This window comes from Bufo gargarizans, chromosome 1, assembly GCF_014858855.1.
Source record: "Bufo gargarizans isolate SCDJY-AF-19 chromosome 1, ASM1485885v1, whole genome shotgun sequence".
Classification (NCBI taxonomy): Eukaryota; Metazoa; Chordata; class Amphibia; order Anura; family Bufonidae; genus Bufo; species Bufo gargarizans.
Window position 1 is genome coordinate 294,903,194 of NC_058080.1, and position 25,345 is coordinate 294,928,538.

The 25,345-nt window shown below is 43.8% G+C and overlaps 1 long non-coding RNA gene across 2 annotated transcripts in view; it reads left to right on the plus strand.

Annotated features, from left to right (window-relative positions):
• The first annotated feature begins 22,204 nt into the window (after positions 1-22,204).
• LOC122945514 overlaps positions 22,205-25,345 on the plus strand; it is a 51,144-nt gene continuing 48,003 nt past the window's right edge. For both annotated transcript variants that reach the window (XR_006391121.1, XR_006391122.1), the window contains exon 1: positions 22,205-22,263. This is a non-coding gene — a long non-coding RNA (uncharacterized LOC122945514). The remainder of the gene's footprint in view (positions 22,264-25,345) is intronic.

Below are 25,345 nucleotides of genomic sequence, written 5' to 3' on the forward strand. Positions count from 1 at the left end.
CAGATGCTCTATCCCGAAGTTTTTGTGCTTTTCAATCTCCTGATACTCCTCCAGAACCAATATTACCAGCAGGCATCATTGTGGCTTTGGTCTCCCCTGATCTGACAACCGAAATAACTGTGGGAACACATTTGGCTCTGGTACAATCCCTGCAGATAAATTGTTTGTCTATGGGCATTTACGTCTCCGACTGTTGGGTGAGTGCCATAATTCTGTGTTAAGTGGACATCCGGGTATCAATGCCAAAGACCTTGTATCCAGATTTTATTAGTGGCCCACTCTGGCTAGAGATGTCCACTAGTATGTGTCCTCATGTGAGGTGTGTGCCTGGTCCGGCGGGTGAGTTACGTCCACTACCCATCCCTAATAGACCTTGGTTCCCTATCTCCATGGACTTTATAAGCGATTTGCTGTTTTCAGAGGGTAAGTCGGTGGTATGGGTGGTGGTTGACAAATTTAGCGAGATGGTCCATTTTATCCCTCTGTCAAAGCTGCCCAATGCTAAGACTTTGGCCTCCATATTTGTAAAGCATGTGATACGCTTACATGGGATTCCTGAAAATGTAGTTTCGGATAGAGGTGTTCAATTCGTATCTAGATTTTGGAGGGCTTTTTGGCAGATATTTAAAATTTCTCTGTCTTTTTCTAAGGCATTTCATCCGGAAACCAACGGTCAAACTGAACATTTGAACCAGTCTCTGGAGCAGTATTTGAGGTGTTATGTCTCCGACAATCAACAGCTGTGAGTGAAACATCTGCCCCTGGCTGAGTTCGCCATTAACAACCAGGAGAACTCATCTACTGGTATATCACCTTTTTACTGTAATCTTGGTTTTCATCCGCAATTTAATTCTTGCTCGCCGTCCTCTTCGTAAATTCCAGAGGCTGATGTAATGGCTAGAGAACTGTGCACAGTCTGGGCCAAGGTTCAGTCGAACCTGAGAAATACCCAGGAGAGTCGTAAAACTAATGCTGATAAAAAAACACTCTTGAGGAGTGGATTTTGGGTTGGGAGATAGAGTGTGGTTATCCACCAAGAATTTGTCTCTGAAACTACCTTCGAATAAATTTGCACTGCGGTTTAGTGGTCCTTATGAGATTATTTGTATAATTAACCCTGTGTCTTTTAAGTTACGGTTACCTAATTCCTTTTGTATCCATAATGTTTTCCATAAAGCCTAACTCAAAAAATATGTGTCTCCTGCAGTCCCTACACAGGAATCTCCACCGCCAGTGGAAGTTGCCAGTCAACTGGAATTCGAAATTTCTAGAATTATTGATGTGAGAAAGGTCCGGAATTCGTTGCAATATTTGGTTCACTGGAATGGTTTTGGTCCTGAGGAGAGGTCTTGGGTACCAGCTAGTAAGATGCATGCTAAGAGGTTGGTGAAGAAATTCCATCTAGCTCATCCGGAGAAACCCGGTTCGGTGGCCCCTCGTGGAAGGGGGGTACTGTAACGAGGTGTCGGTGACGCGTGCTTTCTTCGCAGTGCTGCCGACGCCCTACACATGGAGAGGGAGCAAGGACGCAGCCTGCGTCCTCGTCTCCATGGCAGTAGGCGAGCAGCAGGAGAGCTGAGCGCCGATAATGATGATCGGTGCTCAGCTCTGTATTGTGACACGTGATGCTGGCCAGGTCATGTGACTCACCAGCCAGGGCTATTTAAACAGGCAGCCTGATGCCACAGGTTGCCTGTGATTGGTCTTCCTTCCTTCACTAGCGTACTCTGTATTGCGCCCTTGTGTGTTTTGACCTTGACTTTGAATCCTCCCTGGTATTTATGTTACTTCCTGGCTTCTGACCTCTGCTTTGTTTGTGACCTCGACCTTGCATCCTCCTTTTTTATATTTATGTGACCTCCTGGCTACTGACCTTGGCTCGTATTTACCTTTATTTATTTTTTACCCCCCTGTGCCTGTCACTTTGTTATTTTCTCCCGTATTGTATTATTACCTTTTAATGCCCTGGACGTACTCAGTTTAGGGACTCCCCTCTAGTTGTACCCCGTCGCCTAGGGCGGAACGTGCAAGTACGCAGGGACAGAGGTGTGGGTGGAGCTTAGGGCTGCGCACACTCCATCCCACCGTGACAACTGTCCTGTGGACATGCCTTTTTCCAGGTCTGTATACTCTGCAATATTGGGTTAGTCTGATTGTACCACAGTGTGGTTTTATCTGTATATATTTACCTCTTATATTCCGCAATACTTTACGTGACAACGGTTCTGCACCTCCATGTGGTTTTGGATATCGATACCAAGTATATGGTTTTTTAACTATATGTTATTAAATAAAAATATGTTTTCTTAACCACTTTCCTACCGCCGCATGAGTTTCTACGTCACGGCAGTAGGCCTGTATCTGTAACCTGATGTATTTTCTCGTCAGGTTACAGATGAAATGGTGGCGCCATCTAGTGGCGAAACTCATTGGGGCTGCGCTGTAAGCATAAAGCAGTGGCCTCAGTGAGAATCCCAAAAACCTAAAAAAGTTTGTAGAAGTCAGCAGGGTCCCTTTCTCTGCTGTCATTTTGTTGTTCAGAGAGAGAGGGAGAGAGAGAGACGCTGCTGAAAGCTACCTCAGGGCACAGCTGATACACTGTTCCTGCTGTAACAGCCATTTAACCCCTTCCTGCCCTCACTGTTAAAAGTGTTTTTTTCATAAAATTTTTTTTTATAAATAAATATATATATATATATATATATATATATTGTACAGGACACCGGGGGTGGGTCCTGGACGGGTGCTATACGGCACCACTGTTTGGACTATTGTCCATTTAAATAGAGGTAGAAGGTTCAGGGGGTCACCCAAAAGTGGGTGACAAGTTCCAGGCAGGCGCTAATTCAGAGAGGACTGGCTCGCAGTCTTCTCTATCTTAGTAAAGGAGTTTGGGGCCTGGAATTTTGGAGGCTCCAAAGTGTTATTTGGGTGGGATTAAGCCTCCACTCCTAAACCCTGGAAGCCAGCGCACAAGGGGTTAAGATCTCACAGACAACCACCCATTAAAGCAGGAAGTGATGCTGGAGGGTGTGGGTTGGGAGAGTGCACCTGTGAGGATAAGATGGAAGTCTGCTAGCTGCTCAGAGAGGACTTTTGAGTAGTTTGGAAGGGAAGCTGTGTCTGCAGGGAAGGTCTGAAGGACCTCTACTAAAAACGTATGTGCCTTTCTTTTGGTTGTTTTCTGAAGAAAGACTGTTTCCTAATTTATGCTGGAAACAAGCAGGACTTTTGTTGTGACGGTTTGGATGCTGAAGAAAACCTTTATTTTGTTTTGTTTGGTCACCAATAAAGACCCTTTGCTTTACTGACACGGTTTTTCGCACTTGTCTTGCGGAGCTTAAAGACCCCAAAGCTTACAACTGGTGGAGGATGCGGGCAAAGTGCATTTGCAGGCGCAAAAAAAACGTTTAAAACTGACATTTAAAGAGACAGTATACTTATGGCATGTCGTGGGTAAAGTCAGCCCAGGCGTTACAAACAGCAGACAAAGGCATGGAGGAGGTCGTTAAGGCTTTGGCACAAGCCACTGTGACCCAGCAGCAAGCCACTGTGGCCCAGCAGCAAGCGTCAGCAGAGTCAAACCGTCGCCATGAGGAAGCAATGGCTCAGCAGCAGCAGGCCCTGGCACAGGCTATAGCTGCGCAGCAGGAAAATACACGGCTGCTATCCGCCCAGTTTACGGCCCAGCAGGAGTCCACTCAAGCACAGGTGGCTGCCTTGCAGGAGGCCGTACAGCAGCTGGCTCAGAGATAAGCGCAAGCGGTCGTTGCCGTTAGCAACCCAGTGTCTGTTAGAGCCAGCCATTTTTTGCAGAAACTAACACCCAGCGATGACGTGGAAGCCTTTCTTACCACCTTTGAAAGGATAGCAGAGAGAGAAGCGTGGCCCCGGGACCAATGGGCCGGCATTATATCGCCTTTTCTCACTGGTGACCCGCAAAAGGCCTATTTTGACCTCCCAGCTGAGCACATCAAAAACTATGAACGTCTAAAAGCTGAAATCCTGGCCCGCCTGGGAGTGACCACAGCTGTCCGGGCTCAGAGGGTGCATCGCTGGCGGTACAAATCAGACCAACCACCCAGGTCCCAGATGCATGAACTAATTCAGTTAGTTAAAAAATGGCTGCAGCCAGAAAAGTTGTCAGGTCCACAAATGGTGGAACGAGTGGTGATGGACCGGTACCTACGGTCCCTACAAGATGACCTACAGCGCTGGGTAAGCCATGGAAACCCTACTAATGCTGACCAGCTGATCGAGCTGGTTGAACGGTATACCGTGGTGGAGGACCTGCTTGGGCCTGCCAAGCGTCGAGAACCCACGCCAAGGACACCCAGACCAGCCACCAACCTGAGGAGAGAAGCCTTGCCAGATGTTGGCGTCCGCAGGTTTACACCATCTGCCCTAGAACCACGGAGGTCGGTTCCTGTACCAAAGATGGGAGACATACAATGTTGGCGATGTCGGTCCTGGGGGCATACCCGGGCACAATGCCCACTGCAGGAGGAGCCTATGGAGTGCGGAACCGGTCGGAGAAGCTCCTTCTATGTGCGAAGTGTGTGTACCACTCATCTTGACCTGGCTGCAGAACGGTTTGAGTGTGAAGTGTGGGTGAACCACCTTCCTGCCAGGGCCCTCCTGGACTCCGGTAGCATGGTAACATTAGTACATGCCAGGGTACTTGGGAGGCTTAGACCAGTGACTAAAACTCTTCGGGTGGTATGCATTCATGGGGATACCAAGGAGTACCCCTTGGTTCCGGTGACTGTCTCTTATGGCCGTGCCTCAGTTACACAGGAGGTCGGGGTGGTAAACAGTTTAATTCATGACATCATAGTGGGGCGGGACTGTCCACTATTTCTGGAACTATGGAACAAGGTGCAAATGGCACCACCGGGGGAACTGGGGGCACTGGGCCTGGAAGGGACAAGGTCCGAGGGGTCCGGAGCTGAAATACACCCCTCTGATATAGAAATACCTACCATTGATAATGAAGTCACAGGGAATGCTGATGTGGAGGATAATGCCCCTGACCCAGGTCTTAAACCCGGGTTGATCTCTGAGAGGGGGGAGGTCTTCCCATTACAAGTCATGCTGGGGGAGGATGACGAGGAGCTCTCCCCAGTTGAGGAGGATGAAGGGGAAACATCCTCAAGGCCAGTACATCCAGATCTAGACGTGTCCAGAGGTGCATTTGGTACCGCCCAATTACGGGACCCTGCCTTGGTCAATGCTCGAGAGCAGGTTTCGGTTGTTGATGGGGTCCCACAAATGCCAGATGCAGATCAGAGGTTCCCTCACTTTGCGTTGAAGGGGGACTTACTGTATCGAGTGGCTGAGAGCCGAGGGGAAACTATAGAGCAGTTGCTGGTTCCCCAACCGTATAGGCGGATGCTCCTCGATCTAGCCCACAACGATGCACTGGGAGGACACCTGGGGGCGGAGAAAACAGAGGCCAGGATAAACGACCGGTTTTACTGGCCAGGGTTGAAGGCCGAGGTTAAAAGATACTGTGCGTCTTGTCCCATTTGCCAGTTAACCGCCCCAGCGCCACACTATAGAAACCCTCTGGTGCCCTTGCCGATTATCAAAGTCCCGTTTGAACGGATCGCTATGGATCTGGTGGGACCCCTGGTAAAGTCGGCACGGGGCCACCAATATATAGTGGTCATCCTAGACTACGCAACTAGGTATCCAGAAGCTGTCCCTTTGAGGAAAGCCTCCTCTAAGGCCATCGCCAGGGAGTTGTTTCAAATGTTCTCACGAACTGGGTTCCCCAAAGAGATCCTGACAGACCAGGGTACCCCTTTTATGTCAAAGGTAATGGCGGACTTATGCAAATTGTTCCAAATTAAGCAGTTGCGGACGTCGGTCTACCACCCACAGACCGATGGCCTAGTCGAAAGATTCAATAAAACCCTAAAATCCATGTTGAGAAGAGTAGTCCAGAAAGATGGGAAGGATTGGGATATGTTACTCCCTGCCCTGTTATTTGCTATCCGGGAGGTCCCACAAGCATCCACAGGTTTTTCGCCATTTGAATTAGTGTATGGACGAAGGCCCCGGGGGTTACTCGATCTGGTAAAAGAGACATGGGAAAGTGAGTCCTCACCACACAAAACGGTGGTAGAACATATCTCTCAAATGCGAGAAAGGGTGGCTAAGGTGATGCCACTGGTGAAGGAGCACATGCAGAAGGCCCAGGATGCCCAAAGAAGAGTGTATAACAGGTCGGCTAAAATTAGACAGTTCCAAGTAGGAGACCGGGTGGCTGTTCTAATACCCACGGTAGAGAGCAAATTCTTGGCCAAATGGCAGGGCCCATTTGAGGTAGTAGAGAAATTCGGTGAGGTGGACTACAAGGTACACCAGCCAGGGAAAAGAAAACCATACCAGATCTATCACATCAATTTGTTGAAACCCTGGAGAGACAGAGAACAAGTGTCAGCGGTAGTAGGGGTACAGTCAGGGGACCATGCAGGGATCGACTTGGTGCAGGTTGCTTCTACCCTGACTAGACCTCAAACCCAGCAAACAAAAGAGTTTCTACAAAAAAATAGAGATATGTTTTCAGAGTTGCCCGGTCGCACCAACGTCATCGAGCATGACATTGTGACCGAGCCCAAGGTAAAAGTCAGGTTAAAGCCTTACCGTATCCCAGAAGCTCATAGGGTGGCAGTGTCCGAAGAGGTTAGAAGAATGTTCGAGCTTGGAGTCATTGAGGAGTCGCAGAGCGAATGGTCAAGTCCAATTGTGTTGGTACCCAAGCCCAACGGCGCCCTCCGCTTCTGCAACGACTTCAGAAAGCTTAATGAAGTCTCCAAGTTCGACGCATATCCCATGCCACGAGTAGATGAGCTAATTGAAAGGTTGGGGCCTGCCAGGTACATTACCACGCTAGACCTCACAAAAGGGTACTGGCAGATTCCCCTGACTAAGGAAGCCAGGGAGAAGACGGCCTTCTCTACCCCAGAAGGCCACTTCCAATATAAGAGGATGCCATTTGGTCTACACTCAGCCCCGGCCACGTTCCAAAGGGCCATGGACAAAACTCTGCGTCCACACCAACGGTACGCTTCTGTCTACCTAGATGACATAGTCATCTTCAGCACTGATTGGGAGTCCCACCTTCCCCGGGTTCAGGCAGTCGTAGACTCCTTAAGAAGAGCAGGGTTCACCATCAACCCCGAGAAGTGTGCCATTGGGATGGAGGAAGTAAAATACCTAGGGTATATTGTGGGTAGAGGGCTGGTGAAGCCCCAAATGAGTAAGGTGGAGGCCATACAGGACTGGCCCCGTCCCCTAACCAAGAAGCAGGTCAGAGCGTTTTTGGGCATAGTTGGCTATTATAGGAGGTTTGTCCCCAACTTTGCCACTGTTGCTGCACCACTGACCGACCTGACCAGAGGCAGAAAGTCAGTGATGATAAAGTGGAACGCCGAGGCCGAGACGGCTTTTCAAATGCTTAAGACAGCTTTGTGCCAAGATCCGGTGCTTGTAGCTCCAGATTTTTCAAAAGATTTTGTAGTACAGACAGATGCTTCAAGCGAAGGGTTAGGAGCGGTCCTGTCTCAGGAAATCAATGGGGAGGAGCACCCTGTGGTCTTTCTTAGTAGGAAGCTGACGGCAGCTGAAAGAAACTATGCGGTGGTAGAGCGGGAGTGTCTGGCCATCAAGTGGGCTCTAGACTCCCTGCGATATTTCCTCCTGGGCAGAAAGTTCCGCTTGGTGTCAGACCATGCTCCGCTTACCTGGATGAGACAGAATAAACACACCAATGCCAGGGTAACAAGGTGGTTCCTTTCTCTCCAGGAGTTCAATTTCATGGTAGAGCACAGACCCGGGAGACAGCATCAGAATGCCGATGCCCTCTCCCGAGTCCATTGTATGGTGTCTACTGTTGCCTCCAACACCTCCGCGTTGAGGCAGAGGGGGGGGGATATGTACAGGACACCGGGGGTGGGTCCTGGACGGGTGCTATACGGCACCACTGTTTAGACTATGGTCCATTTAAATAGAGGTAGAAGGTTCAGGGGGTCACCCAAAAGTGGGTGACAAGTTCCAGGCAAGCGCTAATTCAGAGAGGACTGGCTCGCAGTCTTCTCTATCTTAGTAAAGGAGTTTGGGGCCTGGAATTTTGGAGGCTCCAAAGTGTTATTTAGGTGGGATGAAGCCTCCACTCCTAAACCCTGGAAGCCAGCGCACAAGGGGTTAAGATCTCACAGACAACCACCCATTAAAGCAGGAAGTGATGCTGGAGGGTGTGGGTTGGGAGAGTGCACCTGTGAGGATAAGATGGAAGTCTGCTAGCTGCTCAGAGAGGACTTTTGAGTAGTTTGGAAGGGAAGCTGTGTCTGCAGGGAAGGTCTGAAGGACCTCTACTAAAAACGTATGTGCCTTTCTTTTGGTTGTTTTCTGAAGAAAGACTGTTTCCTAATTTATGCTGGAAACAAGCAGGACTTTTGTTGTGACGGTTTGGATGCTGAAGAAAAGCTTTATTTTGTTTTGTTTGGTCACCAATAAAGACCCTTTGCTTTACTGACACGGTTTTTCGCACTTGTCTCGCGGAGATTAAAGACCCCAAAGCTTACAATATATATATATATATATATATTGCAAAAAAAATATAAGGTAGCACTCCGGTCTTCCAGTGAATAGGGGGATACTTTATTACACCCAACAACAATGCAGCATTTCAGCTCTCTCAATGGAGCCTTTGTCAAGCTTGACAAAGGCTCCATTGAGAGAGCTGAAATGCTGCATTGCTGTTGGGTGTAATAAAGTATCCACCTATTCACTGGAAGACCTGAGTACTACCTTATTTTTTTTCTGCTTTATAATCATCGTTCCACATCCTAGGAACAACTGGGAATTGCACCCGGCATTATAAAGTGCTGCTGTATTTTTTTTTTGTTATATATATATATATATATATATATATATACACACTGTATATATATATATATATATATATATATATATATAGTTTTAGCTCCAGTTAGTGTAGGCGTTCTTCTGTGTGCATGCGTAAAATAGTCAAACACACACGCATTTTGTCAAAGTGCATAATTATTAGTCTTAGCGTAATTAGTATAAATCTAAAATTGTTTTGCGTGTGAAAGTTATTTTATTGGTATCATTAGTGTATAGCCCTAAGTAAATCATATTACCATCTTTCCTTTTTTTGTTTATACATTCTTTTTTATTTTTTTCATAGTAATAATTAGAAAAGCGGAGTGTTTGGCGAACAGGGGGGTGAATCTGTGCATGAAACTACCAGCGCTGAGGTTCATAGTCAGCCTCAAACACGATCTGCCCAGTCTGACATATATCTGGTATGGTCCCCCTCAAATAATAGGCCAAACATTCCACCACTTTCAGCACAAGCCGGCATTAATGTGCAAACGTGAAAATGTTTTCCCACATGGTTTTTTAAAACTTTTTATTGCTGAGGAACTTTTAGAGGAAATTGTGCATCAGACAAATGTATATGCCCGGCAATATTTGGCAGAAAATCCAAATTTCTCTTATGCAAAATCCGAATTTTGGAGGCCAACTAATGTGCTAGAAATAAAAAAAATCCTTGCCCTAACAGTCAATATGGGAATCCCCAAAAAAGCTGAGCTGACATCCTACAGGTCTGCACTAAGAAACAGGGCCCAAAAATGTCCTCAGTGCATTCATGTTTCTGGGAAAAGGGATTTCCTCCACAGCCTTCTCACATTCAGGGATAAGATGTTTCACCCCCAGGGAGATAGCAGTAATGCAACAAAACGTAAGTGGGGGTTTTTTTGTTTAGTTTTTTTGGACAGGAGTGACATGGCTGCAGTATACATACTGGGTGAGGCCCAGGCTCCCTGCGGCAGCACCACCCATGTATATTCACATGTGTGAAGGCAAACAAATACCTACTGCCTGGATGTAGTGGTGCTGAAAAGAAAACCTTTGCTGAATCAATCACAGTGGAGTGGGTTTACTTTTCTCATTTTTCTTTTTCACAAGGTACAAAATGTGTTAAAAGGGGATACAATCTCCCTTTTTTTTCAAACAAAAAGTCTCTACAAACATGGACTAGGGAGTTTTATCACTAATTGCCAACAAATGAAGTTCCTGGTCATTGAGGGCACCTGTAAGATTTACAGTGCCGTCCTCCTGATATGAGATTCTAGCATGTATTTTTGCAAGCAAGTCTGTACCCAGGAGACAACAAGAGGTGTTATCGCTGACAGCAAACTGGCAAGCACTTCTCGGTTAAGGGCAAATCTAATATGGATGGGTTCTGTTAAAAAGGGGAGTGTACTACTTTCCCATCCACTTCTACCCATAGACTGGTATCCTTGGAGATTAAGTCAGGGAGGACATGTTTGCTGTGCACAACTGTCTCGGCTGCTCCAGTATCAATCCAAAACGGGACTACTTCTGTAGTGAGGGATATCATTGGGGCTGGAATTGAAGCTGCTAAAATGCTTAAAAGCACAGCCAACACTGGATTGCCTGTTTCCTAATCTTGGTCTACCTTTTCCCCCTCATCAGTCTTCGTGTCGTCCTCATGACAAAAACATGGGTGTCTGTGGGGACGTACCGTGATCCAGTCATGGTCATCACAGAATACAATCCTCTCGTCTGGTGTGAACGAGGAGTACCACACACAACACAACTCTCTCTCTCTTCTGGGTTCTGGGTCCCGCAGACTCTGCAGGTCCATCTCCCAGGACCATTATAGGGTGGCAAACTTACTTTTTCCTCACTTCAATGAGGTGTTTGGCATTAGGGCTGAGGCAATGCCTGAGGAACACTACCGGTGGTTGGCACCACTGAACCACCAAATCTGTTTGATGTTACTCTGCATTTTGGTTTACAGAATTAGCCAGCTTTCCCTAATGTGTAATTTAATAGACTGAAACACAGGACTTCTTATCTTTCATGGGGGTGTCTTGTAACTAGGGGATGGGCACAAGGGCTGTCGTTGTCTGTGACGTCCACCCTGTCCTCTAAGTCATCTAAGTTCACCCTTTGGTTGGACGGTGTGATCCTCCCTCTCTCCATCAGTATTGCCTTGACTGTTCATGAGAACAGATCTCTGTTAGCAGAACATTTAACATATAACACATAACTACAAACATCAAAATGAGCAGATCTGACAATACAGACATGAACACATGAAGGGCCCATAAGAAACATTTCATTGACTTCAATCAAAAAAAAAAAAGTTTAGAGCTCAATCAACACTTTTGGCCCCAATAAAACCACAGAATCTTCCAAGAAAAATAAAATAAAAATCCCCAATGCGCATATTATATAAAAACAAATATCGTACTCCATACACATTCACACTTTCATTTGTGCATGTCTTGCTGCAGCCATCATTCATTTTCACAAATAGCTCATAATCAGTATGGATTGCACACACAGCTCTTCTAAGCATCCATCAGTCTTCACACATACTCGGCTCAAATACAACTTAAAGCCACACCCACTCACATTCCACTGAATCATTTATGGCTTCCATCCAAGCCACACAGTTTTCTTTGTTTCATTGTAAAACTTGCAGCACTAATAAACACAGCTTTCCTGGAAACAGATAGACAAACCACTCTGAGAATTGCTGATGATCTTTGTTGCTGTTCTGCTGTTATTTCCAACGCCTTCTGGTCTTCACCCTGTGATTACTCAAAATCTTATAACAAGACCGCATACAATTTATAATCATACAAAAATTTTTGCTAAACCCACATAATTTTATATGCCACATGGTCTTAATTGGTGTTGCACATACAGTAAGGTCCATAAAAATTGGGACATCGACACAATTCTACAATTTTTGGCTCTATAAGCCACCACAATGGATTTGAAATGAAACGAACAAGATGTGCTTTAACTGCAGACTGTCAGATTTAATTTGAGGGTATTTACATCCAAATCAGGTGAACGGTGTAGGAATTACAACAGTTTGCATATGGGCCTCCCACTTGTTAGGAACCAAAAGTAATGGGACATGATAATAATCATAAATAAAACGTTCACTTTTTAATACTTGGTTGCAAATCCTTTGCAGTCAATTACAGCCTGAAGTCTGGAACGCATAGACATCACCAGACGCTGGGTTTCATCCCTGGTGATGCTCTGTCAGGCCTCTACTGCAACTGTCTTCAGTTCCTGCTTATTCTTGGGGCATTTTCTCTTCAGTTTTGTCTTCAGCAAGTAAAATGCATGCTCAATCGGATTCAGGTCAGGTGATTGACTTGGCCATTGCATAACATTCCATTCTTTACCTTAAAAAACTCTTTGGTTGCTTTTGCAGTATGCTTTGGGTCCATGTCCATCTGCACTGTGAAGCTTTGTACAATGAGTTCTGAAGCATTTGGCTGAATATGAGCAGATAATATTGCCCGAAACACTTCAGAATTCATCCTGCTGCTTTTGTCAGCAGTCACATCATCAATAAATACAAGAGAACCAGTTCCATTGGCAGCCATACATGCCCATGCCATGACACTACCACCACCATGCTTCACTGATGAGGTGGTATGCTTAGGATCATGAGCAGTTCCTTTCCTTCTCCATACTCTTCTCTTCCCATCACTCTGGTACAAGTTGATCTTGGTCTCATCTGTCCATAGGATGTTGTTTCAGAACTGTGAAGGCTTTTTTAAATGTCGTTTGGCAAACTCTAATCTGGCCTTCCTGTTTTTGAGGCACACCAATGGTTTACATCTTGTAATGAACCCTCTGTATTCACTCTGGTGAAGTCTTCGCTTGATTGTTGACTTTGACACACATACAGACGTGGACAAAATTGTTGGTACCCTTTGGTCAATGAAAGAAAAAGTCACAATGGTCACAGAAATAACTTTAATCTGACAAAAGTAATAATAAATTAAAATTCTATAAATGTTAACCAATGAAAGTCAGACATTGTTTTTCAACCATGCTTCAACAGAATTATGTAAAAAAATAAACTCATGAAACAGGCATGGACAAAAATGATGGTACCCCTAGAAAACACAGAACATAATGTGACCAAAGGGACATGTTAATTCAAGGTGTGTCCACTAATTAGCATCACAGGTGTCTACAACCTTGTAATCAGCCATTGGGCCTATATATATGGCTCCAGGTAATCACTGTGTTGTTTGGTGATATGGTGTGTACCACACTCGACATGGACCAGAGGAAGCAAAGGAAAGAGCTGTCTCAAGAGATCAGAAAGAAAATTATAGACAAGCATGTTAAAGGTAAAGGCTATAAGACCATCTCCAAGCAACTAGATGTTCCTGTGAGTACAGTTGCACATATTATTCATAAGTTTAAGATCCATGGGACTGTAGCCAACCTCCCTGGACGTGGCCGCAGGAGGAAAATTGATGACAAATCTAAGAGACGGATAATCCGAATGGTAACAAAAGAGCCTAGAAAGACTTCTAAAGAGATTCAAGGTGAACTTCATGCTCAAGGAACATCAGTGTCAGATCGCACCATCCGTCGTTGTTTGAGCCAAAGTGGACTACATGGGAGACGACCAAGGAGGACACCATTGTTGAAAACGAATCATAAAAAAGCAAGACTGGAATATGCCAAACTACATGTTGACAAGCCACAAAGCTTCTGGGAGAATGTCCTGTGGACAGATGAGACAAAAATCGAAGTTTTTGCCAAGGCACATCAGCTGTATGTTCACAGACGAAAAAATGAAGCATATCAAGAAAAGAACACTGTCCCTACTGTGAAACATGGAGGAGGCTCTGTTATGTTCTGGGGCTGCTTTGCTGCGTCTGGCACAGGGTGTCTTGAATCTGTGCAGGGTACAATGAAATCTCAAGACTATCAAGGAATTCTAGAGAGAAATGTACTAGCCAGTGTCAGAAAGCTTGGTCTCAGTCGCAGGTCATGGGTCTTGCAACAGGACAATGACCCAAAACACACCGCTAAAAACACCCAAGAATGGCTAAGAGGAAAAAATTGGACTATTCTAAAGTGGCCTTCTATGAGCCCTGACCTCAATCCTATTGAGCATCTTTGGAAGGAGCTGAAACATGCAGTCTGGAAAAGGCACCCTTCAAACCGGACACAACTGGAGCAGTTTGCTCATGAGGAGTGGGCCAAAATACCTGCTGAGAGGTGCAGATGTCTCATTGACAGTTACAGGAAGCGTTTGATTGCAGTGATTGCCTCAAAAGGTTGCGCAACAAAATATTAAGTTAGGGGTACCATCATTTTTGTCCATGCCTGTTTCATGAGTTTATTTTTTTACATAATTCTGTTGAAGCATGGTTGAAAAACAATGTCTGACTTTCATTGGTTAACATTTATAGAATTTTAATTTATTATTACTTTTGTCAGATTAAAGTTATTTCTGTGACCATTGTGACTTTTTCTTTCATTGACCAAAGGGTACCAACAATTTTGTCCACGTCTGTACACCTACCTCCTGGAGAGTGTTCTTAATCTGGCCAACTGTTGTGAAGGGTGTTTTTATTCACTAGGGAAAGAATTCTTCGGTCATCCACCACAGTTGTTTTCTCTGGTCTTCCAGGTCTTTTGGTGTTGCTGAGCTCACCGATGCGTTCCTTCTTTTTAAGAATGTTCCAAACAGTTGTTTTGGCCATGTCTAATGTTTTTGCTATCTCTCTGATGGGTTTGTTTAGTTTTTTTAGCCTAATGAAGGCTTGCTTCACTGATAGTGACAACTCTTTGGATCTCACCTTGAGAGTTGACAGCAACAGATTCCAAATGCAAATAGCACACTTGAAATAAACTCTGGACCTTTTATCTATTTATTGTAATTGGGATAATGAGGGAATAATACACTCCTGGCCATGGAACAGCTGAGAAGCCAATTGTCCCATTACTTATGGTTCCTTAACAAGTGGGAGACACATATGCAAAATGTTGTAATTCTTACACCGTTCACCTGATTTGGATGTAAATACCCTCAAATTAAAGCTGACAGTCTGCAGTTAAAGCACATCTTGTTCGTTTCATTTCAAATCCATTGTGGTGGTGTATAGAGCCATAAATGTTACAATTGTGTCGATGTCGCAATATTTATGGACCTGACTGTATATAATAATAATTTTAAATAAAGGCTGGAGGTCAGCTGCTTGGAAAAGAAGAAAGAAAATTATTAAGCAATCTTCACCTTTCTTCGTCTTGTAAAAGGTTATTACACACATTACATTACTTTACTCTGCACAGCATATTCCCTCCCCCTTTTTTTTTCAAATCTTAACTTGCATGCATATCAAGTATAAATAGCGTCCATATATTCTGATCCTAACCATCCAAACAGTTTAGTATGTCTTAGTGAGTATGTCGGACCGATCTGAATTAATCGCTTACCCGATACTCAGTGGCGTGCGTGTGGGCTGTCTCTATCTGGCGTACTCCTCGACGTACGTTTCGCTAATGCTTCATCAGGAGGATTTCCTTTCTAATGGCTTAGGAGGTCTTTTTAAGTGGTAGGTGGCCAATGGCTAGCAGTTCCTGCGTCATGTGATCCTATTCCTGATGATTCCTATAACGGCGCATCCCGCAGTCGTCAAATATGGGCACATCTGGGACTTCCGCCCTTCCATCAGCGCGATCCAGGTGAGGGCAGAATGCGTCTGACGTCACCCCGATCACGCCCGTCGGGACGGCGAAAGTCCTCCCATTCGCGACTCGCGATGCGCACTAGGATCATCAGGTTATCCATCTTCATAATACTATGTGTGGAGGTAATTTCTTGTCTGTTACTGATGGTGATCTTCCATCTCTCCTACATATCAATTTATAAATCATACGCAGATCAGTTTGTCACGCCACTGAATATAGTCATGCCGAAACCCAGATCGCTTCCTTATCACTGAAGAGTATTTCTCTATATTACACAGATACCATACTTATCTATACAGAAAAATATACATACATAGACTAAGTGAAGGGACGCAGATGTCCAATCAATATTATTACCAATATGGTATCTACTGTTTAAATGGATATGAGCAGGACATATATATGTGTACGCATAAAATGCATATACACACATACATGTCAATACATGGTGTATCCTTATTCTTGCACAAATCCATCCAGCATCTCGACCCATATACATATTGGCACATCCATATATGTCATGCCAGAGCCATCCATACATATGCGAGATGCCCATCATAAATCCAATCGATATCTTTATCTCGCGTGCATATAAATATATCCATCTATATGACGTCAAGTATATTTATCAAAGTGCCAAGTGCATATCTATCATTCATGTGAATATAAATACATATACATATAAAATCTCATATATTTAAACCTATTTCATTATCACAAATATAAAGTGCTGTGCATATCACTTACTATCAATATCTGATGTGAAATTAATATTTCTACCTAATTACTTTCAATCCAATGATTAAAACCTATACCTACTAGAGAAGGTGGGTGAATACATCCTCCCTCAATATAAATGGTGCCTATCAATCCAATAATTAGAACCTATTTCCACTGAAAAAAGTGGGTAAATATATCCTCCCTCAATATGTATTAGTGCCTATTTATCTGTACATTCTCTATAGTGTAAAAGGGTGAATGACATTCTCTCTAAACATAGACTAATGTCTATTTATCTGTGCACCCTCTATATATGTGACTGATGCCTCTCAGGGCATTATCACCACCCAAACCTCTATTGATCTATACTCACTCATATACGTAATGATGCTTGACAGAACTGAATTGGATATCAACCCCTGCATATTTCTCTGATATCCCGTTTAGCCGGTATAATAGTGATTTCATATATTGTATTAAAATGTCCTTTACTGATGAATACATTCATTGAATATTTGATTCTTCTTTTTTCCTTCTTGTTTTTTTCCCCCTCCACAGGTTTCTCGGACACAGGAATTCAGCCATCGATCACTCGACACTATCACGTAAGTTATACAATAATCAGACAAAACAGTATTAAAATGTTATAACTCTATTTTTTACCTTAAAATTCTATCTAAAACCCCCTACAGTTTACAAGAAGGAACTGAATCCCATGGTTTCATTAAGCCCTTTAGGTGCCATGGTGCCCAATCTAAAAATCCATTTGCTCTGAATTTGAGCTAATCTTTTACTTAGGTCTCCCCCCCCCCCCCCCCCCCCCCCGTATCCCCATGTGGATCTGGTCTACAGGGAGTGCAGAATTATTAGGCAAGTTGTATTTTTGAGGATTAATTTTATTATTGAACAACAACCATGTTCTCAATGAACCCAAAAAACTCATTAATATCAAAGCTGAATATTTTTGGAAGTAGTTTTTAGTTTGTTTTTTTAGGGGGATATCTGTGTGTGCAGGTGACTATTACTGTGCATAATTATTAGGCAACTTAACAAAAAACTAATATATACCCATTTCAATTATTTATTTTTACCAGTGAAACCAATATAACATCTCAACATTCACAAATATACATTTCTGACATTCAAAAAAAAAACAAAAAAAAATCAGTGACCAATATAGCCACCTTTCTTTGCAAGGACACTCAAAAGCCTGCCATCCATGGATTCTGTCAGTGTTTTGATCTGTTCACCTCCACGCTGTGGAGTACTTGGATGCGTGTGATGGAGCATTGTCCTGCATGAAAATCATGTTTTTCTTGAAGGATGCAGACTTCATCCTGTACCACTGCTTGAAGAAGGTGTCTTCCAGAAACTGGCAGTAGGACTGGGAGTTGAGCTTGACTCCATCCTCAACCCGAAAAGGCCCCACAAGCTCATCTTTGATGAGTCGGACTGGAGCTCTCTGCCCTTTACCAATCCAGCCACGGGCCCATCCATCTGGCCCATCAAGACTCACTCTCATTTCATCAGTCCATAAAACCTTAGAAAAATCAGTCTTGAGATATTTCTTGGCCCAGTCTTGACGTTTCAGCTTGTGTGTCTTGTTCAGTGGTGGTAGTCTTTCAGCCTTTCTTACCTTGGCCATGTCTCTGAGTATTGCACACCTTGTGCTTTTGGGCACTCCAGTGATGTTGCAGCTCTGAAATATGGCCAAACTGGTGGCAAGTGGCATCTTGGCAGCTGCACGCTTGACTTTTCTCAGTTCATGGGCAATTATTTTGCGCCTTGGTTTTTCCACACGCTTCTTGCGACCCTGTTGACTATTTTGAATGAAACGCTTGATTGTTCGATGATCACGCTTCAGAAGCTTTGCAATTTTAAGAGTGCTGCATCCCTCTGCAAGATATCTCACTATTTTTGACTTTTCTGAGCCTGTCAAGTCCTTCTTTTGACCCATTTTGCCAAAGGAAAGGAAGTTGCCTAATAATTATGCACACCTGATATAGGGTGTTGATGTCATTAGACCACACCCCTTCTCATTACAGAGATGCACATCACCTAATATGCTTAATTGGTAGTAGGCTTTCGAGCCTATACAGCTTGGAGTAAGACAACATGCATAAAGAGGATGATGTGGTCAAAATACTCATTTGCCTAATAATTCTGCACTCCCTGTATTCCTGTAAATTTCAGCAACTTTTCATTGCTCTGGTGAAATAATTTAAAGTGTCTAGGTATGGTTTTGAGGTTGTTTAAGTCTTCTTCCTCTTTACTTTTCTCTATGTCACGTATGTGTTCCCTAATTCGTACCCTTAGTTCCCTGGTCGTGAGACCTATGTAGATTTTGTCACAGGGGCATCTGGCGTGATATATGACGCCTTTTGAGGAACATGAGATGTATTCTTTGATTTTATACCTTTTATCGTGATTCAGACCAGTGAATTCCGTAGTTTTTATCATGTTTTTACATGCCTTGCATGACCCACAGGGGAAGGACCCTTTTATTTTTTCATTCCCATCGTTAGTAGTTCTGCTTATAAAGTGGCTGTGAACCAGTGCATCTTTAAAATTCTTTGCCCTTTTTGCTGTTACTAAGGGCTTTTCCGAGATGCATTTTTTTAGGACCACATCTGTTTGCAATATGTTCCAATGTCTTTCCAAGATTTCCTTTATCTGCCACCATTGACTATTAGATTCAGTTAAAAATCTGGTATTATGTGCAGTGTCTTTAATTTTGATCATATTCGGGCATAACAGTTGTTCTCGTTTCTTTTTCTTTATTTTACCAACTCCTCTCTTGATCTGTCTATTGCTGTATCCCCTGGCTTTGAATCTTTCTATCATTTCTTTACTTCGCTCTTTGTACTTACTCTCATCAGAGCAGATCCTCTTTATCCTTGCGAATTGTCCAACGGGTATCCCGTCTATGGTGGATTTTAAATGGGATGATTCAGCATGCAGTAACGCATTGACCGCAGTTTCTTTCCTATGGACGTCAGTTTCCAGTGTCCCATTCTCTTTTATTTGTATCTTTAGGTCCAAAAATGTGACCTCCTTACCCATCTGGTGCTCCAAATTAAGGTACCGTCAAGGAGTTAATATCCATGCGTGGCAGAAAGACTAGACGCTGACGCAAGCTGGTCAAAGACAATCTCTTAGTTTATTACAATGAGTAAAGCTGTTTTACATCTTCAGGGGGGGGGGGGGGCGTCCCCCTCTGAGGCTCATGCCATTATTTCATTGGCTAAGAAGGCAAAAGAGATAAGAAGAAAGGAGATAACACTTGGAGTCTGCGCAGTGTGCACTTACAAACTTTGGTATATGAGCTTAATGTAAACATCTGTGCACAGATGCCATCTTATAATGGAGTCTTACTAACATTAATACTGCTTACGTCATATATGACACTTCAAGGAGGTGTTTTTTTTTTTTATAGGCAATGAATATATGTGAATCATCTAGCTAAATAATTGGCTCAAACATTCTTCTACAGTCTATACATCATTCTGTGGGAGAAGTGAGGGGCCTATTGCAGCTTCAATCCCGCTCCATTCTCGCTTCAGTGTTGGACAAATAGACAGCTTGAAGCAAAGAAGGGGGGGAGGCAGTTGAGATAAGGAACAAACAGCTTAAGGCAACTACATAAGAAAATCAATCTAGTTACATGAAAGAAAGCTATTCACATATCTCTATTACCTGCCTGATCAGCACCTGGGGATTATTCCTTGCGCTTTTTTTTTTAAAAGAAGAAATTGTAGTTAGGGCTTTATATAAATATATATAGCCAGTGTTCACTTTTTTAACACTGTAGTGAATTTTTATACTACAGTCTTTGCATGCACGCGTGTGTGCTCATCAGTAGTGTGCTCATTGACATCTGCATATTTATGAGGTTTTCATTTTACATTTTTATTTGTGTGAAAAAAGACCTGCAGTTAGTGGTAGCTAGTTATATAAATTTGAGTTAGTGTCAGTTTAGAATTTTGCATGAACGCACCATTTTGCAGAGCACTGTAGTGAATTTTTATACTACAGTTTTTGCACACATGTACGATCTGTGTGGGTGTGCTGCAGAGCACCGTTTAGTAGTGTGCTCATTTACATCTGCACATTTTTGTGTTATTTTATTTTTTACATTTTGTTTGTGTAAAAAAAGAACTGCAGTTAGTAGTAGTTATATAAATTTCAGTTAGTGTCAGTTTAGAATTTTGCATGAACGCACCATCTGCGTACGTGCATTTTGCAAACACTGAACACCGATCAGTAGTATCCATTACTGTGTGCAGAAAATACTTTTTTGTGCAAAAATAATAATATTTTTGCAGAAGACATTTTTTTTTTTGCTAATTTTTTTTCTCCTTTTTTCCCCCCTCTAAATTTAATTTCAGATTTATTACAAGCCCCTTCACGTGTGAAAACACAACATACACACCTCTCACAATAAATAAAGGTTTACACATTTCACATGTCTAACCCCAATAAAAAAAAAATGGCCCATCCACCCCAATGACTATACTCAGCTGAAGAGGCATACGCCATGCTTGCCTCCGATACTGAGTCTTCTAGTGAGGGAGAAGAGTATGCCACTTTCCTCTACTCCTCTACCCCCTCATAATCATCATCATCTGCTGATGAGGGACCCTCTAGAAGGCGCCCCAGGGTAGCAGCAGAGGCAGCCCCCCAGAGTGAACCCTTATGAACCCCACCCCCTGACAATTATCAGCCCCAAATTCTGGATTTTGAGGGCAGGTCAGGAAAACAGATAGTGAGGGCTTCACTGAATTAGATGTTTTCAAAATCTTCTTATAAACCAATTTATACGCCCAACAATTCATTGATCAGAACCCTACATCGGCATATGCTAGACCCCTAGTTTGGATCCCAGTAAGTGCAGCAGAGATGATGAGGTTTTGTGGACTCATGCTGCATATGGGCGTTGTAAAGAAGCCAAACGTCAGCCAATATTGGAGTTTGGACATTTTCTAACAGAGTCCAATTTACTGTAACACCATGACCCGGAAACGATTTGAGTCAATTAGGAAATTCCTACACTACAATGACAATGCACAGTGCCCACCCCAAAACGACCCAACATTTGACTATCTGTTCAAGGTTAGGCCTGTCATTAACCACTTTAACACCAAGTTTGCTGAGGTGTACAACCAAGGTAAAAATTTCAGTGTAGATGAGTCCCTACTTTTCAAAGGGAGGATTAGATTCCATCATGCCCATGCAGCAGCCTAGCAGATCAGCGGACAAGAACAAGGTGGAGGCAAATTTCATATGAGACAATGTGGGGGGCAAATTATTTAATGGGGGGCCATGTGGCGGACAAATTACTTAATGGGGGCAGTGTGGGGGCAAATTACTTAATGGGGGCAGTGTGGGGGCAAATTACTTAATGGGGGGCAGTGTGGCGGACAAATTACTTAATGGGGCAGTTTGGGGGGCAAATTACTTAATGGGGCAGTGTGGCGGACAAATTACTTAATGGGGCAGTGTGGGGGCAAATTACTTAATGGGGGGCAGTGTGGCGTACAAATTACTTAATGGGGGTAGTGTGGGGGATAAATTACTTAATGGGGTAAATTACTTAATGGGGGCAAATTACATAATGGGGGCACTGTAGGGGGCAGTATTACTAATGAGAGGATTCTAGAAGGGAATTACTATTGGTGGGACTATGAGGAGCACTATTACTATAGGGGCACTAATATTTCTTTAGGATAGTATTTGTGGTATAGGGGCCGCGGCACAGCGAGCAGCAGAACACTGTGGGGACTCCAGGTTTGGAGATGATGATAGAAAAGTGAGGACACTAAGATGTCTGTGTGTCACACTCTGCAGAGATGAGGCGGCTGAGAGAAATGTCCGGACCGAATGGAGAAGATGATGAAAGAGAAGATCTACAGCAGAAGAGACGTCACCTGGAGGCTCTGGATGTGACAGGTATATGCGGCTTTATAGCAAATACAGCAAAATGCGGTGTGGGTGGGGGAGGCTCGATTTAGAGAACTGGGCCAGGGCTAATGCAAAGTGTTAATTTGCACTGTGAATATAAGCCCTTTACTGTGTTACCCCTTTACTGTGATGTCACTGCATATTAAAGGGGTACTCCGGGATAGGAAAATAAATCCCTTATCCAAAGGACAGGAGATAAGTGTCTGATCGGGGGGGTCTGGCCGATGGGATCCAACCCGATCTCCTGTATGGTACTCCGGATCTCCTTGTGCCCGGAGCAGTGGTCAACACAACTCCATGAATCTATGGGAGAGCCGCAGAAACAGCACTTGTGTATCTCCGAGTCTTCCATTGAGATACATGGAGGGGGAGTGTTGACCACACCACCGCTCCGTGCGGTGGTTGAATCAGCTTACTTCTTGAGGACTGAGCCGGGGCACTGTACGGGAGATCACGAGCATCCAACGATCTTCGTGGGGGCCTCATGTTCGAGTTTCACCTAAGTACTCACAAAGTCTAGAGCCGCCTCTGTTTAATTTTATCCATGACGTACCCTGTAGTTTTACCACCTTATATCTTTGATTTCGTCTGCATAGCTAACAGATCCACTTTTCACCAACCACTACATATTCATTTCTGTGAAACACCTGTTAGGTCAAAACTACCCTTTCCCCCACTTAAAATGGTTGTATGGGGGTGCTCTTTCCAAAATGGGGTCACTTCTTGGGGTTTTTAATTTCTGGGGAACTGGTACCTAAAATCCATGTCTGCTAATTCAGGCCTGCCAGCAAAATCCATATTTAGCTGTTTGCCTGCTATGCGCATAATACAGCAGGCTACAAGCACATATGGGATGTTTCCTAAATGGGGAGAAAATGGGGAACACATATTGGTGTGTATTTTCTCCTTTAACCCCTTGTGAAAGTGAAAAATTGGGGTCTGCTAGTAATTTTTTTTTTCACAAATGTGTGCTTTGAAATCCTTTAAAAGGAATTGCCATGTACAATAAACTACATTTTTCTGTTATGCAAATGAGCCTCCAAGGTGCCCACAGGGGCCTTCTTCTCTTCTCTTGAGCCCTGTAACACCCCCCTGCAGTGCCCAGCCTGCCTTAATTTCCAGCCCAAGCACGCCTCCTCATTAAGAAATATCCTCCCACAGCTGAGGTGGACGGCGCCGCCCCCTCCGCTACTCCATCTAATACATTCCAGATATGCCCCTTGCTTCTTCCTTTCGCCTGCCGGAAATCTCGCGCAGGCGCAGTACCGCCAACTGCCTGCGCGATCATAAAGCTCCTGTAGGCAACAGCCTCAACAGTGTCACTGGGCATGCGGCGAGCCCAGTGATGTAATCTGATCAATGTTGCCTGAGGGAGCCTTGAGAGGTAGTGCACAGGAGAGGAAGCTCTATCTGCAAACAGCAGCAGCTATTTGCCAGCAGCACCAAGTAGCCATCAGCCAGAAAATTCTTGTTTTACAGTCTAAGTGTAGGAAGAAATTATGTTATGGGGTATCAAAACCCCCCACCTCTGACACACAAGAGTAAAGAATTGTACAGTAAACACCACTACAATGTTCTCATGTATGCCCAGATGTTCCCCTCATCACATCATGTACCCCCAGATGTGTCCCCCTCACAGCATGTATGCCCTGATGTGCACCCCTCAAAAGCAGTACTCCCAAATGTGCCCCATCACAGCATTTACGTCCAGATCTGTCCCCCATCACAGCATGTACCCCCTGATGTGCCCCCCTCACAGCATGTACTCCATGATGTGCCCCCCTCAAAAGCAGTACCCCCTGATGTGCCCCCATCACAGCATGTACCCTCTGATGTGCCCCCTAACAGCATGTACGCCCAGATGTGCCCCTTCATAGCATGTACGCCCAGATGTGGACCTTTTTATACGGCTAGTGAAAAAAAATAGAACTAAAGAACACCGATTTTTGCTTTATACACAGAATACCAAAACTTTTTTTAACAGACAAAATTTATTATTTATTTTTTTGGATCTTAATAATTATTCATTAGAATAAAATACAATGAATTACGGTGAAACTAATAATATCAATGAAATTTTAAAAAATTTACTAAATATATTCACTAACATAATTATTATTTCCTCTAACTAGACATATGATTCTGTTACCATAACTGAACATGAGGAGGAGGTTCTTATAATCAGTTCTGGCAATGATTGTACTATTAATCTGGATAATCCGTACTATCTAGAGGCATGTTATCTGGATGATGAGATTGTCAATCTCGAGGTACTTCATGTTTTATTTAGTTTTTCTACAAAATCCTAGTACTTATTATGATCTGGGAAAAAAAATCTTGAAAGTAAATGCAAAGTCATAAATACTTTATTCAATTTTTTTTTTTGGTATTGTCTCATTGTCTTTTAGGATTTTTTCTAGTATCCTAAAAAAATGTAACATTTCTATTTCTTTTCTACAGACTCTGTTTGAAGGACAACTGTTTGATACAGTAAATGCAGGGCTGGACTGGCCTACTGGGAAAATTCCTGTTAGGTCAGTAGCCCTGACTGCCGCACGGCCGGCCGTGCCGACAGCGAAGAGGCTCCTTGGCCGGTGTAGCTACTAGCTGACTGCCGCACAGCCGGCCGTGCTAATCACAGAGAGCAGGTCGGGGCAGCACAGGGTCGCACAGTGTGCTGTATGACGTGATGTCACACGTCATCAGCGCTGCTGCGTGAGTGGCACAGCCGACGGAGCGTAGCCACGTACCTTTAGTTCAGGTGAGAGAGTGTCACAACCAGACAGCTGAGAAGCTCTGACAGAAGCCTTTCAGAACCTCCTCCTTGAGTTTTCTTTGTAGTAGTGTTCAGTTCCTCATCTCGTTAGCCTCTCTCAGCTGTCATGTAGTTGGACTGATTGCTTCCCTTTAAATTCCTCCCCATAATGCATTACTGGGCGGCTTATACTTCTTCCTGGAGTGTGTGTGCATGCTGATCCTATTTCCCAGTCTGCTACTAAGTTAAGTGCTGTACATTTATCTGTTATTTTCTGTTTGCTGGATCCCAGGTGACCCTGACTCCCTCCGTGTC